This window comes from Panicum virgatum, chromosome 2N (genome assembly GCF_016808335.1).
Source record: "Panicum virgatum strain AP13 chromosome 2N, P.virgatum_v5, whole genome shotgun sequence".
NCBI lineage: Eukaryota > Viridiplantae > Streptophyta > Magnoliopsida > Poales > Poaceae > Panicum > Panicum virgatum.
The window spans coordinates 46,489,103-46,511,797 of NC_053146.1; the positions used below are offsets into that span (position 1 = coordinate 46,489,103).

Here is a 22,695-nt window from a genome sequence, read left to right on the forward strand (position 1 = left end):
AGGACAACGAGCGCGGTGGCGAGCAACGGGGGAGGCGGCACGGTGTGCGCGCGAGGCAAGGGACCCGCTCCCCTGCTCCCTCAGCCGGCGAGGCGGAGCTGCGGCTACACGGCACGGAGCTGCGGCGGCGCACGCGTGGGAAGAAGGAGGAGGGGCGCTCGCGGCGGAGCGGAGGAGGAGGAACAAGGGCGGCCGGCGTGCAGCGAGCGCGGACGACAGCGTCGGTGCCCAGCACCAGCGTGGAGCGAGGTGTTACGACGGGACGAAGCAGCGGCAGCGCAACCGGGTAGTGGCTGCGGCGGGGTGGAGCAGCAGTTGCGAGGCGCGGCAGTTGCAGGGCGCCGCAGGCATATAAGGTGGGGCCGGCACGAGTGCAACGTACGCCCGCTATTGCGCTAGATTTGGCAGCCTCCGGGACGTAGCGGGACCTGTACAGGACCCCGGGGCAGCTCGTCCTTCCGCTATCCGCTTCCTGAAGGGAGTGGTAGCGGCCCCGGTGTGGATAGCCCGAGAGCGGGACTCTACGATTGCTAGTGGTGTGGAGGATGGCTATATAGATGGCCAGATGGACTAAACCAAATGGACGGCTTGAAGCACGGCCTAGAAAAGGCCTAGAAAAGCACGACCGGGCACGATTTGCTATAGTGCCCGAGCTGGCTCGATACGATTAAGCCGGCCATGCCTGGACCACCACCCCGACTCGTAGTGCCCACCTGGGCACGCCCCGGGTAAAGATCATGCCCGATGGCGGCCCATTAATAGCCCAAAATTCTCCCCTCAATCCTAGTTTTCACCCCTCCCTCAACCTATCCAGCTTCCGGGAGCCGGCAGCCGCCAACCCGCCTCCTATCTCTCGTTCTTCTCTCTCACCGTGATGACCAGCAGCCTCCGCATCTGCATGAGCATTAAATATAATGCCACAACAGCAAATTTACTAATATAATAGAGTTATTTATGAGGAAAAAGAATATGGGTGTCAGGAGATGAGGCGGGAGTATCGTCACCAATTCACCATGACACTCCTCCAACACATTTGCTAACTGACATTTCCTACTAAAACTGACCTTATCTGATTTGTTAGAATTTTTAATAGTTAATGTTAGCTAGCGAATTATTAGCCAGAGCATCAAACACGATTTTAATAAAAAAAATCCAGCGAGGAGTTGAACGGTACAGTCGCGGGACCGCTCCGCTCGAAACTCCTTTCTCCCCCGGTTGTCGTGCATGCCCGCCACCGCGCGGTGCCCCGTTTTCATCACCGAAGCTCTGACTGCTACGGCATTCACCACCTCATCTCAGGGAGAGCCGGAGAGGAGACCCCACCACTCCCCACCCCACACAAATCTCGGCCCATGGGCTCGTCGCCCCCACGTCGCCGTACGCTTCGCTCCCTCGCGGAATGGCAGTCGGACATTCCACGCGACGCCCTGGACCCCACCGGTCGGTGACGGAACCCGTGGGCCCGGTCGACGCCACGGCAACGAACTGCGGGAGCTTTTCCCTCGAAAAGCCGCGAGCCTTCGGCGCCTCACCGTCGACGTCCCGTTCCCCCTCTCCCCCCCCAATCCGCTCCGCGCATCCCTCCACCACCGTTTGCGCTTCCCTCGCCGCCGCCGCGTTCCCACTCCCGAGACTTCGGCGCGTGGCGTCCCGCCGCACCGGCCGCTGATGCTTCTCTCCTCCCGACCCCCGCCTCCTCCGCACCTCCCTCGCGGGGGCGCCGCGCCCGCGCCCGCGCCCTTCGTCCTCGTGCTCCGGCGCCGGCAGCGGAGGCGCCACCACCACCACCGCGCGTACCGCCTCCCTCCCCGCGCCTCCCTCTCGGACCTCCTCGCGAGCCTCCCTTCCTCCCTCGCGTTCGTCGGCCCCGCCGCGCTCGCCGCCGCGGCCGCGGCCGCCTCCTCCTACTGGTTCTCCTCCTCCTCGCCCCGGACCGGCCTGCCGCCGCCGTCACCCGACCCGGAGGGCTACGGCGACGCGTGCGGGGACGTCGCGGGCCAGTGGATCCTCTTCACCAGCCCGACCCCGTTCAACCGGTGCGTGTTGCTGCGGTGCCCGTCCGTCTCGTTCGAGGACGGCGGCGTGCTGCTCGACGGCATCAACGAGCGCCTGCTCACCGAGGAGCGCCACTACGTGAACCTCAGCCGGGGCCGCATCCCCGCGGCGCGCGGCGGGGACGGCGCCTGCGACGTCTCCTACCAGAGGATTTGCGTCGCGCTCGAGGACGGCGGGGTGATCGCGCTCGATGGGCCCGACAATTTGGACTTGGAAAAGGAGCATGGGCTGGATTCCCACGGTACTCGTGGTGCCGGGAACGCCCGAGGGGAGCATGGAGAGGAGCATCAAGGCGTTCGTGGTGGATGCGCTGGAGAATGGGTATTTTCCTATTGTGATGAACCCCAGAGGGTGCGGCGGCTCCCCACTCACTACACCAAGGTGAAATTCTTCTCTGCATTTTTGGTGCTGAATTGTTGACCTACTTAATTGGAAAACATTGGGGTAAATCATTGCCTGTCACAACAAGTTCCTTGGTGCCACAACTAGAAGCTTGCAGTTACTTTTTAGGTGTTCATTGCACTTAAACTCCTCATTTTTGTTCATCGACCTGATGTAGTACCATAATCGTAATGTTTGCCCTGTGCTGTTCTATGGTCAATAGAAAATAAGTATGCCACAGATATGCTAGCATAACTGCTGTCCATTCTGAAGCTGGTTTACAAAGAATTTGGACGATATTGCTTACACAATCTAGTGATTGTAAGTACTGAAATGCTACAAAAATGTAATTGGACAAGTCTGTAGTCAAAATCTTTGTCACTAGCACCATGACTGCTAAGTTCAGACAATGTCATCTTCCATAAGTGTTAGGTTCTTGTTGTTTACACTGAAAATATTTAGTTCTTTTAAGCTTTTCAAAAAAAATCTGTAGTTTTGGAACATCATGAGGACTCTAATGTGGTCAATCATGCACTCATCTTATTTTACACTTCATTGCATTAGTGTACCTCCTGATGCTTGTACATAAATTTTGATGTGGCAGTGATGTATATTTGTTCTAGATTGTAGGGCTTCTAAACTAACTGCTTATGTAGGTTATTTACAGCAGCTGACAGTGATGATATCTGCACAGCAGTACGGTTCATAAACAGCAAGAGATCTTGGACAACACTAATGGGTGTTGGATGGGGATATGGTGCAAACATGCTGACAAAGTACCTCGTGGAAGTTGGAGAGTCTACTCCTCTCACTGCTGCTGTTTGTATCGACAACCCTTTTGACCTACATGAAGCAACAAGATCGTTCCCTCATCATATAGCTCTTGATCAAAAGCTCACGACTGGCTTGGTCGATATTCTGCGCGCTAATAAGGTTGGTTGTGATCACCCTGTTGCCCCCCCCCCACCCCCCACCCCCACCCCACACACACACACACAAGCACGCACATTAAAAAAAAAATGTCCCCCTTCCTACCATGTGCTTTCATGTGCACACAATCTCCTCAGAGGTGGGCATGTGAATATATCATTCCACCAAATAAAGTGGAAGGTCACTGTAGAAAGTAGCCCTACTGGTCTCATTTCAGCTTTTTCTCTAAATAGACCTAGTATGTGTTGGCCCCTGGAACCCAAGGACCAGGTAAGCAACACGCTCACCTCCCTCTCCCTCACCTCAGTTCAAGGTTGAAGAAGAGCTGAGCTCCTCTGCACACACACGCACACTGCTCTCTGCGTTGGCTGAGAGCTGGACACTAGGATGTGGCAAATGAACTACCTTTTCACATTGCATTGCATTCATATTTATACACAATTGCTACCTACTCTAAGGTACAACAAGGTATGGCTGTGTACTGCCCCACTACTCTAGTACTGCTCAGATCATGCCACTAGCAGCATGGCTGATGACTTCTATCACTATTTGTACAATAGTGGCCTAGTGCCATAAGTCAAGAATTGCTGCAAGCTGCTGCAGACTGCCTGCTGAACCTTGACCAAGATTAAGAGTGGGCAAGCGGCAGATTATGTCTCACATTACTTCCCCTAATCCTGCTGCTAGCCCTGGACCTCATCCATGCCGATCATCTTCCTCAGCTCCGAGAACCGAAGACGTCCGAGCGACTTGGTGAGGATGTCAGCGAGTTGCTGTCCGGTGTCGACGAACTCGATGACAAGGTGCCCCCCATCGACGCAGCCCCGAAGAAAATGGAACTTCACATCGATATGCTTGCTTCGGTCGTGGAGGACGGGGTTCTTTGCCAGCGCAATGGCCGGCTGGTTGTCCACCTTGAGTGCTGGTGGGTGAGCTTCAACGCCAGTGAGCTCACCCAACAACCGGCGCAGCCAGACGACTTGGCACGCCGCGGTGGCCGCTGCAACGTACTCCGACTCACAGGTCGACAGCGCCACCACCTTTTGTTTCAGTGACTGCCAAGCCACCGTTGCGGCTCCGAGGAAGACGAGCACACCTGTAGTGCTCTTCCGTCCATCCACATCTCCAGCCATGTCCGCATCACTGAACGCCGTCAGCTGAAACCCGCAGTGCCTGGGGAAGACGACGCCCATGTCCAGTGAGCCCTGGACGTAGCGCAGCACCCGCTTGACCGCTGTCCAGTGGTCCTCCCGCGGGTCCTCGAGGAAGCGGCTCACATACGCGACCGCGAACGTGATGTCTGGCCGAGTATGCGTCAGCCACCGCAGCCCGCCGACGATGCTCCGGTAACGCGTTGCGTCCACCCTCGCCGCCGTGCTGTTCTTCGACAGCTTGACCCGCTCCTCCATCGGCGTCGCCATGGGCTTGCAGCCCGTCATCCCGGCCCGCTCCAGCAGCTTGAGCGCGTAGGCGCGCTGCCCCAGCACGATGGAGTCCCTCCCCTGCTTCACCTCGATGCCGAGGTAGTAGGAGAGCGCGCCGAGATCGCTCATCTTGAAACGAGCCACCATCTCGCACTTGAATGCTTCAATGTCCTGCGCCCGAGCTCCGGGGACGATCATGTCGTCCACGTACACGCCGGCGATGAGCTCTTCCTTCCCCCGTCGTCGTGTGTACAGCGCATGCTCGGTGGCGCAGCGTGCGAACCCAAGCTCACCCATGGTGGTGTCGAGCTTGGCGTTCCACGCCCTGGGAGCTTGCTGCAGCCCATACAGAGCCTTCCGCAGCCGGAGCACCTTGTGCTCTGCCCCCGGCACCGCGAAGCCCGGCGCATGCTTGACGTAGACCTTCTCCTCCAGGTCGCCGTTCAAGAACGCCGATTTGACGTCGAGGTGATGGACCTGTCAGTCCTTTGCCGCCGCAAGAGCTAGCAGCAACCGCACCGACTCCATCCGAGCCACCGGCGCGAACACCTCCTCGAAATCAATCCCTTCACGCTGCACAAATCCACGGGCAACGAGCCGAGCCTTGTGCTTGACAATGGCGCCGTGCTCGTCTCGCTTTACCTTGTAGACCCATTTCAGGACAATCGGCCGGCATCCCGCCGGCAGATCGACCAGCTCCCAGGTGCGGTTGTTCTCAATTGACCGCATCTCCTCCAGCATGGCCTTCCGCCAGTTCGCGTCGCGCTCCGCAACAGCAAACGTGGCCGGCTCCTCCGCGCTCATGAGCATGAGCTCTGGATCGGTGAGATGCGAGGCCAGCCCCGGCAACGCTGCATCACCGATGACGTCGTCCACCCGCCTGAATCGGAGCTCCTCTCCGTCGTGGTAGGCATCCACGAACTCCGAGTAGGTGGACGGGGGGATGCGAACTCAAGGTCCGCCGCCGCTGTCGGGGTCCCCTGTTTTGGAAAATCAGGGGAGGTTGGGGACGCTGAGCTCACCGCGCCAGGACTTGGCGGAACCTCCGCCGTGCCAGGACTTGGCGGCTCCACCGCCTCCGCCCCTGGCTCCTGCAATGCCTCCTCCGCGCCGCTCCGGCGCTCGATCACCAGCTGCTCGACGATGAATTCGCCGGTCAAGCCGCCGTCGGTCCCCTCTGCTTCCCCCGTCGCGGACGTGTCCCATCGCCACGCCGCTGCTTCGTCGAAGACGACATCCCGGGACACCACCACCTTCCCCTGGGCCAGGTCGTAGAGCCGATAGGCTTTCGTCCCATCCTCATAGCCCAGGAACACCATCTTGGTGCTCCGATTTTCAAGCTTCCCGAGGCCTGGCTTGATGGTCTTCACGTGCCCGATGCAGCCAAACGTGCGTAGGTACGAGACGTTGGGCTTGCGCCCATGCCACGCCTCATACGGCGTCATCCCCTTCAGGGCCTTGGTCAGTGAGCGGTTCAAGATGAACACCGCCGTGCTCACCGCCTCGCCCCAGAATTCCGCCGGCATCGCCTTCGCCTTCATCATCGAGCGCGCCATCCCAACGATGGTTTGATTGCGCCGCTCGACCACGCCATTCTGCTGCGGCGAATATGGCGCCGTCAGTTGACGCGCCACTCCTTCCCCGGCGCAGTAGTTGGCGAATTTCACCGCCGTGAACTCGCCGCCACGGTCGGTCCTGAGGACGCGTAGCTTTTTCCCGGAGTCTGCCTCTGCTCGCGCCTTGAAGAGCCTGATGGCCTCCGCCGCCTCGTCCTTGCTCGTCAGGAGCTGCAGCCACATGAACCGGCTGCAGTCGTCCACGAGCAGGAGAAAGTATCTCCGACCACCATGCGTCGCCGGCGTGATGGGACCGCACAGGTCCCCGTGGACTAGCTAGAGCACCTCCTGCGCCCAGTACTTGGCCGCCTTTGGGAACGGCAGACGTCTCTGCTTCCCGGCCAGGCAGCTGTTGCAGAGCTCGTCGACGTGCTTGATCTGTGGCAGCCCGGTCACCATCTTGCCCAGGCGTCCGAGCGCCTCGAAGCTCAGGTGGCCGAACCTCCCATGCCACAGCCATGGTTCCTCCGTGCAGCCATGGTTCCTCCGTGCATGCCGCTGCGAGACACACCGGCTGCTCCACCTTCAAGTCCAGGAGATAAAGTCGGTTACGGGAACGCGTTACCTTGGCGAGAAGACGCCGTTCCCGGTCCCTGATGCTCAGTACGCCGGCCTTGATGAGCACCTCCGACCCGCGCTCATCTAGCTGCCCCAAGCTCACGATGCTTGAGCGCAGCTGGGGGATGTAGTACACGTCTTGGAGTGTGCGGTGCTCGCCATTGCGGCACCAGAAGAGGACCGTGCCCTGCCCGCGGATGATGACCCGCGAGCCATCGCCGAACTTGACCGTCCCGGTCTTGCTTTCGTCGAGGTCGGAGAAGGCGGCCCTGCTCCCCGTGACCCGTCATGTGGTTGCTGGCCCCAGAGTCCAGGTACCACCTCTGCTCCAGCTCGTCGCCGACCGCGCCCAGCAGCACCCGCGCTTCTGGCTCGTCAAGGTTGACGGGCTGCGGCGCAGTCCTCTGCTCCGTGTCCGCCTCCTCTGCTTCGCCATCCTGCAGCGCGCAGTACTGCGCCATCAACAGTGCGTGGTCGTCGTCGCTCTCTTCTTGAGCCAGGTCGGCCTCCTTCTCCTTCCGCTCCGGGCACTCCTTCGCCCAGTGCCCGGTTTTGCCACACTTGCGGCAAGCATTGGGGTCGAGATTCTTCTTCTTCTTCCCCTTTCCTCTCGGCTTCCCGCGCGCCTTGTTGCCGCAGGCGTTCCCGCCGCGGCCGGATGAGTTCTCCACGGTCCGCCGCTTCATGCGCACGTTCCACTCCTCCTCGGTGAGCAGCAGCTTGCCGCTCTCCTCCTTCCGCTCCAGCGGCGCATCAGAACGCCCTTCGGCCAGGCGAAGTTGTCCGACGACGTCCTCGAGCGAGACCTGGTCCAGGTCCAAGGTGGCCTCGATTGTACACGCCATCTGGCTGTACTTGGCCGGGCACGCGCGGAGCAGCTTGCAGACGACGTCCTCCTCCTCCATCTTCTTCCCCAGCGTTGCCAACTGGCTCGCCAGCGACTGGAGACGGAGCGCGAAGTCCTCCACAGCCTCGCCGTGGCGGAACTTCAGGTCGTCGAAGTCCCTGCACAGCTGCTGCGCCTTGGCCCTCTTGGCTCGATCTGAGCCAACGCGGAACGAAGCAAGCATGTCCCACGCCTCCTTCGCCGTCTGCTTGTTGCCGATGGCCTCATGGAACTCTGGTGGCGTGGACGACAACAGCGCGTCCATGGCCTGGACGTCTTCATCCTCATCTTTGGTGCCGACGTCCACGGCCGTCCAAAGCTTGCGCGCCTTGAGCCGCCACTTCATTAGCACCACCCACTCGCCATAGTTGGTGCGAGTGAGCTGCGGCCAATCCCGCGAGCTCGTCTCCCGCACCGTCCTGATCACGACCTCCGAGGCGCCCTTGCCCTTGTCGCCTGCGCTAGTCGCGGTGGTGTCTTCGCCTGTCATCGTTCAGCCGCTGGGCCGGAACGACAATGTACGGCTCTGATGCCACGTGTTGGCCCCTGGAACCCAAGGACCAGGTAAGCAACACGCTCACCTCCCTCTCCCTCACCTCAGTTCAAGGTTGAAGAAGAGCTGAGCTCCTCTGCACACACACGCACACTGCTCTCTGCGTTGGCTGAGAGCTTGACACTAGGATGTGGCAAATGAACTGACTTTTCACATTGCATTGCATTCATATTTATACACAATTGCTACCTACTCTAAGGTACAACAAGGTATGGCTGTGTACAGCCCCACTACTCTAGTACTGCTCAGATCATGCCACTAGCAGCATGGCTGATGACTTCTATCACTATTTGTACAATAGTGGCCTAGTGCCATAAGTCAAGAATTGCTGCAAGCTGCTGCAGACTGCCTGCTGAACCTTGACCAAGATTAAGAGTGGGCAAGCGGCAGATTATGTCTCACAGTATGTAAGCTGTGAAAGTTGAGATACTTAACAACCAGCATTCTGCTATTGTAGTGATGTCTATAATCCATGGCATTACCACAAGTATTTCTAGCCTTTGCCCTGTAAGTACATTTTGCCGAACAACTGATGTTGTATTCTTTCAGGAACTCTTTCAAGGTAAAGATAAAGATTTCAATGTTCAAAAGGCTTTATCAGCTAGGAGTTTGCGTGACTTTGATGGAGCAATATCCATGGTATCACGTGGATTTTGCAATCTTGATGACTTCTATTCTGAAAATAGCACAAGGCTGTCAATTGCCTATGTGAAAATACCGCTACTATTTATACAGGTATAGTTCTAACTTAGTCAATGTAAACAATGATAGAGATTAATAACTTATTATTTGCATACATATTACTATGAACTCTAGTACTTATATATCTACAACTACAAGTTAATTAACATTATAACGAAATCTAGTTCATGCATTTTCAACACGATCTTTCTAGTTATCTAATTTGAAGACATGTACTGCAGAGCGATGATGGGACTGTGCCACTTCTTTCAGTACCTCGCAGTTCAATATCAGAGAACCCTTTTACAAACCTTCTCCTTTGTTCCTGTGTACATTCCACTATCTTCACCTTTCAGAGATACACAGTGTTATGGTGCCAGAATATTGCCTTAGAGGTGAGCACTGTTTTATTTATTTTTCTCTAGGACTCCAAAATCCAAATGGAAGCATACTCGTACCACCTTTCCAGCAGTACACATGTATATTTTGGTGTTATTAACAAGATTTCTTCACAACAAGTCCCAGCAACTAATTTTCCAGAAGTATTCCTTCTAAATATAGATAATTTGTTGAAGTACCAGTAACATACATAAGATTGATGTACAATCACAACCTCGATTTCTTTCCCTTTTTTTTTTGCCTCTATTAGATGTTATAGCATTCATGAAAATTGTAAGAAAAAAAAATCACTAGTGTTGCTTGCAGTGTCCCTTTGTCATTTTTATGTATCTCCTGCACATGCTTCTTGTATTATGTGCATTTTCAGCTGGCAAGCAAAATTTTTAATTTTAATTTATGCAGTGGCTGTCAGCAGTAGAGTTTGCTCTTCTGACGGGTCGCCATCCACTTATCAAAGATGTAGACATCACAATTAACCCATCCAAAGGTCAAGTATTTGTTGAACCTCAAGTGAATGAGAGGAAAGCTCAAAAAGATAATAGTTTTCGCCCTCAATCTGAGATTACTTTGTATAATAATGTTCCTCATGGAATAAATGGGCTGCTAGTTGATTCTGCAAGAGTATTCTAGTGCTCTAAACAATGAAAATGGGCAGTTAAAAAATAATGGTGACGTAGAAAGGGTAAACAGAGATCCAGAAGAAGAGTCAGAAGAAAGTTCTGAAGATGCTGAAAAAGGCCAGGCACTACAATCAGCAAGTCTCGTGATGAATATGCTAGATGCTACAATGCCTGGTACTCTTAATGATGATCAGAAGAAGAAGGTATGCAGACATATTAACTTTTCCCAGCTGTACAGTTTGTCTGCAGTTTCCTGAAGATGAAAACTCTTTTTTTTCCGAGCAATATCGGGGGGGGGGGGGGGGGGGGGGGGGTAAGAAGCCCCACCTACTGATTATATTGATCGAGTGTTCCGTACAGCTCAGTACAAATAAGTCCTGACAGGCCAGGAGGGAATTACAGGGCGGTGAGAGAGGGCAAGGAGGGGTTTGTAGTTACAGATGGATTACATCAAAATTTTGAGCGCATCCAGTTTTTCCAAAGATCCAAGTCAGGGGAGAGTCGGCCGTATCTGCAAGACCAGATATCAAGGTTGTGGACGATGTGGCGTAGAACGTCGGAGGGGGTCATGTTGGTGTGATCGAAGATCGTCGCATTCCTAGCTTTCCAAATGTGCCAGAGGAGGAGCAGCATGATGTCAGGTCGGGTTTGTTCAGGGAGAAGGAGTCCGCTCCCAAGGACCCAAGGCATGCGGAGCTGGCCAGCGAGCGGAACATGATCCAGGCAATGCCAAATTTGACGGGCACGCGAGCACTCGAGGAAGATGTGTGTGTTTGTTTCAAGGAGATCAGGGCACAACTCACAAGTGGAATCTTCCGGGGAGCACAAATTCCGGCGGAGCAGGTGCGCACGTGTGTTCAGGCGCCCATGGTGAAGCAGCCAGCCGAAGAATTTGACTTTGTTAGGGAGACGCATGTTCCAAATGAACGTGGAGTCAGTGGGCAGGACCCCTGGGGGGTGTAGGGCGCGGTAGGCACCAGAGGAGGTGAAAACCTCTCCAGGAGCCATCGCTAGGCGCCGACTGTCATGTGATCCCTGGAGCTGGAAGGAAGCAAGGCAGTCAAGGAGCTTGCGGCGTTCAGTGTCGGCAGCGGCAGAGCCGAGGGCGGAAAAGTGTCACTAGGTCAGACGAGCAAAAACCTGCCACTGTGAGCTCCGGGTGAAGGCAGTGGGAGAAAAGGGAGGGGAAGGCCGAGGCAAGATCATCGCTCAACAGCCAGTGATCGTGCCAAAAAGAGGTCATTTCGCCGTTCCCCACTCGAACGGTCGTGATGCTCTGGTATCGGGGGAGTTTAGCACAGATGAGGCGTTCGAGATAGGAGTGACCGCCCAGACTAGGGGAGTGCGAAAGAAACCAGCGTTTCCAGGGAGGAAGGCCGGGTTCATGGAGTTTGTGAACGAATTTCATGAGTAAGCAGTGGTTCACATCCTCCATGCGTTTGACACCGAGACCACCAGACTCTTTAGAAGTGCAGACTCGGTCCCAAGCCAGTAGGCACTGTGAGCCATTGCAATGGTCATCCCCAGCCCAGAGGAAAGCACGCCGCTTGGCGTCCAAAGTTTCGCGCACACCTTTAGGCAAGAGAATGGAAGACATATGGTAGATAGGCAGGCAACCAAGGACGGCGTTGATCAGAACCACGCGTCCACCGGAACTAAGGAGTTTGGCCTTCCACCCAGCCAAATACCGATCAAAGGAGTCCACAAGCGGTTGGTAATATGAGGCACGCAACTTCCACGGAGAGAGTGGAAGACCCAGATAAGTTTGAGGGAAATTGGACCCGCATCCGAGGGCGTCGGCCATAAGAGAAGTAGTATTTGGTTGGACGTGTAGTGGAACAAAGGTAGACTCGTGGAAGTTAATTGTTAGCTCGGTTGCACAGGAGAACTCATCAAGCAACGATCGGAGGGCCACCATGGACTCCACATCACCTTTGGTGAGGATCAAAGTATCATCGGCGTATTGGAGGACAGGGCATGGAAGTTCAGGATCGACGGGGTGGCAGAGGGCGCCAGAGCGGCAGGCACGCTGAATCAGACGTTGTAAGACGTCGGTGACGATGATGAACAGGTAAGGGGAGAGAGGATCCCCCTGACGTAGCCCGCGGCGACAGGTGATCCATCGCCCCTGAACACCGTTCAAAAGAACAGAGGTCTTGCCGGTGGAAAGAATGTTGGTAACCCACATACACCAGCGATCATCGAAACCTCGAGCATGAAGAATCCTGTCCAGGGAGCTCCAGTTGACTGAATCAAAAGCTTTTTTGAAATATAATTTAAGCACAGCCGTCGGTTTTTTCCTTTGGTGGCAGCAGCTAAGAAGGTCGGCTGCATACACGAAGTTTTCAGCGATGTTGCGCCCGTGAACAAAGTCGGTCTGATCCGGATCAATCAGAGCGGGGATGGCAGATTTGAGCCGGTTCACCATGACTTTGGAGAATAACTTCATTGGGCAGTTTTGCAAGGAAATGTGTCGGAAGGCGTCCGCTGTCCGAGCCCCATCCTTTTTTGGGAGCAGAACAAGGAGGGCCCGGTTTAACCCATCCAGATCAAGCTCGCCAGAGTGGAAGTCGTTGAATAAGAGCTAGAGGTCACCTCGGATATGTTGCCAAAAGGTCCTGTAGAAGGAGGGGCCAAAACCGTCCGGGCCGGGGCTGGCGTGCGTGTCCATGGCGAACAAAGCTTCAGCAATCTCATCCAAGGAGAAAGGGGCATACAGAGGCATGGTGTGGACAGTGAGGTGTGGGTATAGATCCTGGAGGGAGAAAGACCAGGAAGTGGTGTGAGTGGTGCCGAGGAGATCAGAGTAGAAGTTGAAAAGAAGTGTGCTCTTGGCCTCGTGGGAGGAGACCGTGGAACCATCGTGCTCAAGGCAAGGGATGCTGTTTCTCCTCCGTCTCCTAGATGCTCCGGCGTGGAAGAAACGGGAGTTCTCATCCCATTCCGTAGCAATCTTCAAATTAAAGCGTTGACGCCAGTAAGCAATTTTCTCAGAGTTGATCTTCTGCAGTCCAGTCACGGCAAGACATCGGATCGCAGCTTCATCAGGGTGCAAGGGGCGAGACTCCTCGAGGAGATCAAGCGCGGAGATCAAAATTTTGGTGTCCCTGGCGTGTTGCTCGACAGGCCGGATGGTCTTGGCCCACAGCCTACAGGCCTGGCGGCAGGACTTTAGATGCTTCACAAAATTGCGGCTGATTGGGCCGGGAAAGGAACTCGTGAGAACGCGCAGAACACGGCCCATGAAGTCTTGGCGGAGTAACCACGAATTTTCAAAGCGAAAACATTTGCCGCGCGGGACAGTGGAACACGCCGTCACCAGCAGGGGCACGTGATCAGAGGCAACGCGAGTGAGCGAGGATAGCGATGTGTTGGGAAAGGTGGCATCCCAAAATGTGTTCACAAAGCACCTATCCAAGCGGATGAGGGTGAGAGTGTCACGCTTGTTACTCCAAGTGAAAGCGCGATCGACCAAGGGGATCTCAATGAGAGCCAACGAGTTGATAATGTCGCTGAAGCGAGCGGCTTCAGTGGCATTGAAAGCCCCCTGGTTCTTGTCGTTAGCATACCGTGTTAAGTTGAAATCGCCGAGAATGATCCAGGGCCCTTGCGTGGAGTTGCTGATATCAGTTAGCTCAGCAAAGAAGCTGGGGCGATCCGCGCTAGTGGTGGGCGCGTAGAAGTTTGTGAGGGTGATGCGCGTGTTGTCTGCCGCCATAACGAAGCGAGTAGTGAGGGTGAAGGGGTGCTCAACCGTAGAGACGACGGTGCAAAGCGTTGAGTCCCAGGCGGTCAAAATGCCGCCGGAGGCGCCAGTGGCATCGACCGTGGCGCAAGAGGCCAGGCGGGCTGAGAGGAAAGAGCGCTTTTTGACGTTCGTGAGGTAAGGGAGCTTGGTTTCCTGAAGCGAGACGAAGGAAGGTCGAACAGAGAGGAGCTCCGCAAGCACATCCTCGCAGCGGCTGGAGTGACCAAACCCACGCACGTTCCAAGAGAAAAAGGAGAAAGATTTGCTTAACATGAGCGGGGGACACACACCGGGTAACAGAACAAACATAACATTGAGCACGTTACAAACATGAGTGTACAGGTTACGCCGGTCACCTCTAAACCGTGACCCCAACAACGTATAAAGCCGGCCAACACAGCAGAGCAAGTGAAGAAACAGATTAACAATGGGGAGAACACAATAATCAGAACACGCATCAAGAAGAAAATCAACAACACATAGGCGGGAGGAGCGCAAGCGCCGCCAGTCCCTAAAGAGCCCCGTCAGGGAGCACAGCAACAAAGGGTTGAGGAGCATCAGGCGGCAGGTTGCTCCGCCACGCCGGCCTCGGCCGGCAGGTCCTGAAGCCCGCAGATCCGGCCCAGGCAGCGGAGCTTGTCCGAGGGAATGCGCGGAGGTGGAGGACGTTCCAGGATCCCCGACTGCGCCAAGGCCGCGCGCATGTGAGTGGAGGCCCGGGAGAGATCCAACTGGGCAGCCTTGGTGACGGCGTCGGCGTAGAAGGGGTCTTCTTTGGCCGCCAACCGGCGGCTGCGGCGGAGCTTGGAGGCCCTGTCCGAGGCGCGCTTGTGACGAACGCGGCGACGGCGAACCGAGACCTCGTGTTGAGGTCGTTGAGGGAGGGGATGCAGGAGGGCGAGCGTCGTGGTTGGGCGTCGTCGCCGGCGCTTAAGATCTCGGGGGGGGGCACGATAGGTGGGGGAGTCTGTGGGCGCTGGGGCGTGGGAAGGTCCCGGATCACAACTCGAGGGACACCCACGAGCGACGCGGCGCGCGCCAAAGTCGTCGAGGCACCTGAAACAAACGACCAGAGTGGAGCCGACGGGTAGAGCACCGCACCAAGGGAGCGACACATGTTGCATCGCCACGGGGGAGTGCTGGCAGAGCAGCAGGGTGTCGTGTGGACGACGCAGCCCCCGCGGTGCCCGGGGCGTGGGGGCTCAGAGAAGACCACACCGCCGCAACGGGGCGGGGATTCGAGCTGCCGCCGCTGGCGCCGTCGTCGGAGAAGTCGTGCGTCGTGAGCAACGGCTCGTCGGACGGGTGGGACCAGCATCTCACCACCTGGACACAAGCGATCCCGGCGAGGCCCCCTCCCAGGTTGCGGACCACCATGTGAGGAAGGACCTCGCACTCGTCGCCGAGAAGGACGAGCACGCGCACGGCGGAGAAGTCGGCAACGTCGGCGGCGGTAGCAGTGCGCGTGCCGTCCACGGTGCGGATGCAGTCTGGATCAACCACGCAGACCTGCCCGAACACCTGGAACGCATGCGTAATGCGCTCGCGCGTCCAGTGCTCCGTCGGGAAGTTGGTGGCGGCGATCTCCGCCATGCGACTGTACCGGCGGGTGAAGCGGAAGTCGGCCTCCTCGTGCTTGATCAGGCACAGAGTCCGCCCACCATGGTGGATGGGCCCCTGCGGATGGTGTCCTCCCTGAAGAAGGGATGGCGAAAGACCACCATCATGGCCCCATGGGAGGAAGGGGCTAGGCGAATGGGAAGGTCCCCGCCCCGGCGCTCCAGAGCAAGGTGGATGAAGAGGCCGGGGTCAGCGCACTCGGGCTCAACGAAGGCGTAGGCAAGGCGGTGGCTTGGCTCCATGTCCACGTAGGGCATGTGGACCTCAACGTAGCCACGTCCAGCGGGAGGGCTGAGGGCGGGTGGGGAAGGAGCACTAGCGGGGACGAATGGAGTGGCAGTCCGCCAGGCAGCGCGGCGGGCGTGTGAAGTGGGAGGAGCAAAGGAGGCGCTGTCGAAGTGGACTGTGGGAGTATGCCCCCGAGTGGGAGGGGAGGGAGAGCGGTGGGGGGCAGCAGGTGGAGGGGTGATGGAGCACCCACGCCCTGGGTGAAGGTCGACAGTTGGTGACCGCCAGAGCGCCACGGCGCGGAGGGTCCACGAAGATCGCCCAGTCGGGAGAAAACATGGAGGCGAGGGCGTCTCCTCGCTGGACGGCGAGCGTGGCCGGACCGGGGACCGAGCTTTGTCGAAGCGAAAGCTTGAGTCCGCCATGGGGCACGTCGAGCTGCGGTGGCCGAAGCGGAAGCACGCCCGACACCGGACCGGTTCCCGGCAGGAGGCGACTTGGTGATCGGTGGCTAGGCAACGGAAGCAGTGGTTGTGAAGATGAAAACTCTAGTCATCCCTATGTCCTAAATAAAGGGAATTGCCAGATTGGAGTATTGGATTAGCTTCTAAGTTTGCTGTATTTTTTAAAACTTTGTGCTTAGTTTCTCTTATTCTTTTTCCTTCTTTTATGCTATATTTTTAAAATGATTGACTCAGTACATAGAGTAATTTTTTTTCAATAAACATACAGATTTTGTTTAGCAACGAAAACTATGATTATTTGTTTCTGGGGAAGGTATAAATATTGCCTGTTAGATTCTTGTGACATATATCGAGCTTGCTTACATGTTTGTTTCTTGTTATAAGGTTCTGGTAGCAGTGGAACAAGGCGAAACTCTTGTGAAAGCTCTAGAGGAAACTGTACCTGAAGATGTGCGTGGAAAGCTTACAACTTCTGTGACTGAAATTTTAAATTCCAAACGAGAAAATTTCAATTTAGACGCATTGAAACGACTTGGCTGGAACAGTGTAAGACCAACCACCACCAGGACAGTGACCCAGGAAAAGATCAAAGATTCAGACCATGATAGTGGGCTTAAGGATGCCAAAATAGCTGATCAGAACAGAAGTTCTGCAACCGCTGGTGACGGGGATCAGAAAAACATTAACATAATGAATGATGACAATCCTGGACAAAGCATGGAGTTATCACAAGGAAAGCCATCCCAAACTTCTGGATCTGTTGGAACTGTAACAGAAATGGGAGGTGAACAAACTCAACCCAATAAATCAGATAAGTCTGACTCAGGAACCAACGATAGCAATGAAGAGCAGAATAGAACAGAGAAGGGAAGCGAAACGACTGCAAAGCAAGCTTATGATGATCAGGGCAGTGAAACAACTCCAAAACAAGCTTCAGATGATCCATCAGTGGCCAACTCAAATGGGTCTCCTAGAGAAAGAGGGCAGTCAGCAGATTCTACAGCAGATCAGAATCCACAATCCCATGCAATAGAAAAGGAAGGTGACACAATTCGCACCAGTGAAGATAAGGCTGCTCATAATGTGGATGATCAAAGCACGCAAGTCTCTAAAACAGAAGAGTCAAAACCTTCCCCTATTACTATGACCCAAGCATTAGATGCATTAACTGGATTTGATGACTCAACTCAAATGGCTGTCAACAGTGTATTTGGAGTCCTTGAGAATATGATCGATCAGTTTCAGAAACAACAGGACTCTGAGAATGAGGAAAATTCTGATGAAAATGGTGATGGCCCTTCCGTGGATGGGACAGAATCTCATGGGAAGGAGAATACGGAGAATGTATCAAGTGGAGAAGATATAATCCAATCATCTCAACAACCAGAAGATAGCAGTGCTGGAATAAGTCATTCAATCATGTCCAAAGATGATTATGCTTTTGGTAAGGAAAATCCCAACTTAAGTATCATTTCATCTGGTAGAGGAAAATTTAGATATTATCAAGGAAATGAAGCTGGTGCTCATGTGCATGCTGATCGTATGAAGGTCAGTGGCTTACCTGATTATTTATTAGATATAGCTGTCAGCTCTTATTTGAAGGCACAGCATGCAATGTACCTCCATGAATTTCTTAATACACAACTGCAACTCAAATCACCAGAGCCTAATTCAGCAACAGATCTTTTTCTTGATCCACAAGAGGGTAAATGGAAAATAGCAGATCACATGGACAATGTGCAAAGTGACATTTCTAAATCTGGTAGACATAAGGGAACGACGGAAGAGGTCAAGTATGCTGGATGCCCGCAAGAACCATCTAAAGTGGGCAATGTTATTGAGCCACACTACTTTATACCAGGACAATTTCCAGACTCTACATACAAGTCAAATGGATGGAATAATACAGTAGCAGCCAGATTGAAACCTGGTAATGATTTGAGGGGGGCACTTAGATACTTCATTAGAGATGAACTATCAGTCGCCCTCAAAATTGAAGTTGGTCGCAAAATAGGGATAACAGATTCTAGGCAACTTGAAAGAGGTCTTGCAAATGATGTAGAACGCGTTGCTGCTGAAGTTTCCAAAATTATTGTGCTTAACTGTGAGTTGTATTCCGCGGCACATGTGCAAAGAAGCGCAACAACTGTCAAATTTGGTGCAACACATGGAAAATATGTCATTGAAGCTGTAGCAGCTGCAGTTCAGCAATCTCAGAAACTGAAGAACATTCTTCCTGTGGGTGTCATAGTTGGTGTAACTTTGGCATGTTTGCGAAATTACTTCCATGTTGATGTCTCTAAGTATGATGACCGTATGAAAGCCACTGTGAAGTCAGATATTTTGAGTGAGGATCTTATTGTTCAGGATAGCACCAGAGCATTTATTCAGGATAGTGGCGAAGCAAATACAAATAATAATATTGAAAACGGTCATGGAGACTACCAGCAGGAAACGACAAGGTCACAGGGTCAAGGTGTGATGGTAGGGGCTGTGACGGCTGCCCTAGGTGCTTCCGCTTTGGTAGCACATCATCAGGTAAGTAAACTAATATCCAAGTTCATTCTGTCTATATTTTCCTTTTGCCTTTTACTATATTTTTATATTGCTAGATTTATGTTCCAATTCCTCAGGTCATGTTTAAGAATAGATAAATGAGAGAAACAAAACTTGTTTCAAGATTTTTCCTTTTAAGTATTTAGTTCCTTATGCAAAGGCTAAAGAGATAGCTTTGGATAGGAGAGACCTAAACTGACGTGGGATGAGTCGGTTAAGAGAGACCTTAAGGATTGGAATATCTCTAAAGAGATAGCTTTGGATAGGAGCGCTTGGAGACTAGCTATCAATGTGCCTGAACCTTGAACTTATTTCTTTCGGGTTTCATCTCTAGCCTACCCCAACTTGCTTGGGAAAAAAGGCTATGTTGTTGTTGTTGTTGTTGTTGTAGTTCCTTATGCAAATAAAAGATGGGTAACGGTGTCAGCTCAGGGTGTTTTTTTTTTGTTGAACTAAATGTTCAAGGAAGTATGAAGTAATGGTTTTCATCTGTACAAGACATACTTCATTTTCCCTTTTTACCCTGCATTAGGGTCGTGCTAAACTTTTTGGATTGTCTAATCTTTTCTTTCTTTTTGTTGGATCTTCTCTTTCTTCTTATTGGAATACACCCTTATAAAACACGCATCTTTATATGTCAGCAAAATAAGGATGAAAATCATGACAACAAGGATGAAAATCAGCAGGATTTTGTTCAGGCTGAAAGTGTCAAGCATGAGGAAACTACACAGGGAAAGAGCCAGAACAATTTGATGAGCAGTTTTGCTGAGAAAGCCTTATCTGTTGCAGCGCCGGTAGTTCCCACAAAGGGTGATGGTGAGGTTGATCATGAAAGGTCTGTTAGTGTTACTGTTGTTTTCTTCCTTTGTCATTACATCTTCTCTTTGTTTTCTGTCAATGTGCATATTATGTTGACTTTTTGGCAAGCAGGCTTGTTGCAGTTTTAGCTGAACTTGGACAGAAAGGTGGAATTTTGAGGTTCATTGGAAAAATGGCTCTACTCTGGGGCGGAATCCGTGGTGCTATGAGCTTAACTAATAGGCTTATCTTATTCCTACGTATCAGCGAACGACCCTTACTTCAGAGGTTAGCCCTATGTTTTTATGCGCAAGAGAAACAATTGAAAAAGAAAATGAGAGTGTAATTCACGTGCCTTCATCAGATGGATTATGTTAGTAGTTAATAAGTTCTCTAAAAAAATCCTGGTTCATCTGAGGTTCGTTTGTATACTTACATTTAATTTTGCGCTATAAAAGAAGCATTTGGAGAGCTATCAGTCAGTGGCTTATTCTTGAGAGCTATCAGCCATGGTTTTGGTGGACTTAGTTCTCCCTGTAGCTGTCATGTTTATGACGCAAGTTTGCCCTTCGTGGATTAGTTGGGTGAATTTTCACCATCGTAGGCATGTTATACTTTTTGTTCTTAGGCTATCCTTCATTTGTGACTTCTTTGCATTCATAGGATATTGGGCTTTTCTTCAATGGTTCTCGTCCTATGGTCCCCTTTTGTGATTCCTCTACTGCCAACGCTTGTTCAAAGTTGGACAATAAGCGCTTCAACTGGGATTATTGGATATGCTTGCATTGTTGGATTGTATGTCTCTATAATGATACTTGTTATGCTATGGGGCAAAAGGATAAGGGGCTACGAGGATCCAGTTGAGCAATATGGCATGAATATTTGGTCTGCATCTAGGGTATAGACTTCTCACCTCTTAGCCACCTTACTTGGTATTTCTTAGAAAAAATCCAGAGTGCTGATTATGTACGCATATAACAACTGATGTTTTATTGCAGCTGCGAGACTTTTTTCAAGGTCTATTGGGAGGTATAATTGTTGTAGGCTTGGTACACTCAATAAGTATTCTACTTGGTTTTGCAACTTTTCGGACAGGGTTGTCTTCATCTTTAGCTAGGCCCCTTGATCTTATCAAGTTTTCTAGTAATGTATTCATGCTAGCTCTTAGAGGGTTTGCCACAGCAACTAGCATTGCTGTGGTGGAAGAAATGGTTTTCAGATCGTGGCTTCCAGAGGAAATTGCTGTTGACCTCGGTTACTACAATGCCATTCTGATATCTGGACTTGTGTTTTCTCTAATTCATCGGTATGTCAATTCTGTTCTACCATCACCTGTTTTTTCACTGCTTTATTGATCTGAACATGATTCATGCCACTGCTGGTGAATGCTTAAGGCAGTCATTACTAAACTTGGGAGCTATAATCATTGAAGTGCCGAGTCTTATTTCGGAGGGGCATCAAATGACACTGCAGGTGGTGGGTGGATGGGTGAGGGGAAGGGGGACAATAAAAAATGAAAACACATTTTTTGGGGTGGTGCAGTGAAAATTATTGGACATGTGCATATCATGTTTAATCATTATGCTACTATAAAACCAAGCATGAAATGTTGCATCAATGAACTAACTTGATTTTTTCAAAAGCTTCAAAAGACATGAAGTATTAATTCTGAGATGCGTATATATGAACTTGTCTGCCTTTTGAACATACAAGCGTGGTTCACTTGTGAAAAGCATTGAAAAAGTTTGTGACAACAATACAATTGAATGACAGGTCACTACCCTCAGTACCAGGTTTCTTGCTACTTTCTCTGGCGCTTTTTGGACTTAAGCAGAGGACAGAAGGAAAGCTTGCTGCACCTATTGGCCTGCGTTCTGGAATTATGACCACTAATTATCTAATACAAAGCAGTCGTGCTATAATAGCCAAACCTGAAACTCCGTTTTGGATGATTAGCACCTACCATCTGCATCCTTTTGATGGTGTTATTGGCTTAAGTATCTGCTCTTTGCTTGCTATCCTTTTCTTCCCTCAAAAGCCTGTTCAGAAGGATACATCTGTGTGATAAGAGTCAAAAGAGAAAAGTATTACTCTTGACATATAGCTGTTGGAGCGAGCTTTGAACAAGGATGAATCACCACTGCGCACATGTGAGCAATGATGGATTGCTCTTGTTACCATGTTAAACTGCAGCTCGATTGTTTTAATGCTCCGCAGCTTGCTGGGTGCGAAGATAAGCTCTCGGTTAGCTCCATGCTCATCAGACTGAGAGGCCTGCCGAATCTGTAATTGGAGTATCCAGGACATTTATGCTTCGCAAGTGTGTATACTACTCTTTTGTAGGCGATCCAAATGGGGATGGTTTCTTCCCAGCATTGTAAGGTTTGTACCTTACCACAATTTTACTTTCATCTTTTGAAAGAAAATTGACGTTCCATTTTACTGCCTAAAAAATTTCTAACACCTTTGTTACTATGAATGCAGGCGGTGGGGTAGAACAAAATGACCTAATTTGTTGCACATACTTAGGGAGAGAAACTAGCAGATCATAACGGTCGTGCCTGACTTCGATCAATGATTTTTCCATACAATCATACCAATTGACTTCTGGTATTGGTCTGTTGATCCCGAACTTGTACTTCTGTTCATGAATCTTTGAACATAAGCACACCCAAGTTTTGAGATAGCGACTTTTGGGCACCATATACTGTGTACAGAAAGTAGCTCCAGTATGTCTGTGTTAGCTGATTTAGGCGATGCATCTCCCCTCACCTCGGGTTCTGTCAATGTTACCGTGTATAGCTGATTTAGGCGATGCATCTCCCCTCACTCCAACTGTATAATTGTACAGCTGATTTTTTTTGAAATGTCTGTACAGCTGAATTTAGTGAAGGTTTACAAACAAAGTGGCCTGCCCTATACCTGCAATGTTTTTGAGTTTTGACCAAGTTCTCATCCTGGAAGTCATGTCTTTCGCTTTGGCAGTTGGGCGTAATCTTCTATGAAACTACAACCTGTGCTCGTAATGTGCATCTGAGTTCTGATTCTGCTGGGCAACTGTAAATTCTGCAACATTGCCAGGAAATCTGGACGTCGAGATGTCGCATCAGTTACATTGGTATTTGACTTCAAATTTTACCTGAACTGTACAGGTTTAATCGCTTAAAAGTTTTGCAGG

The 22,695-nt window shown here is 52.0% G+C and overlaps 1 pseudogene across 1 annotated transcript; it reads left to right on the forward strand.

The window, feature by feature from the left end:
• Positions 1–1,558: 1,558 nt before the first annotated feature.
• LOC120660752 lies at positions 1,559–22,470 on the forward strand (annotated as a pseudogene). Its single transcript, XR_005669720.1, has 12 exons — positions 1,559–2,436; positions 3,093–3,369; positions 8,953–9,138; positions 9,327–9,479; positions 9,886–10,306; positions 16,548–18,701; positions 19,361–19,554; positions 19,650–19,805; positions 20,181–20,415; positions 20,516–20,823; positions 21,291–21,899; positions 22,002–22,470. The product of XR_005669720.1 is annotated as an uncharacterized LOC120660752 (transcript).
• The last annotated feature ends 225 nt before the right edge of the window (positions 22,471–22,695 follow it).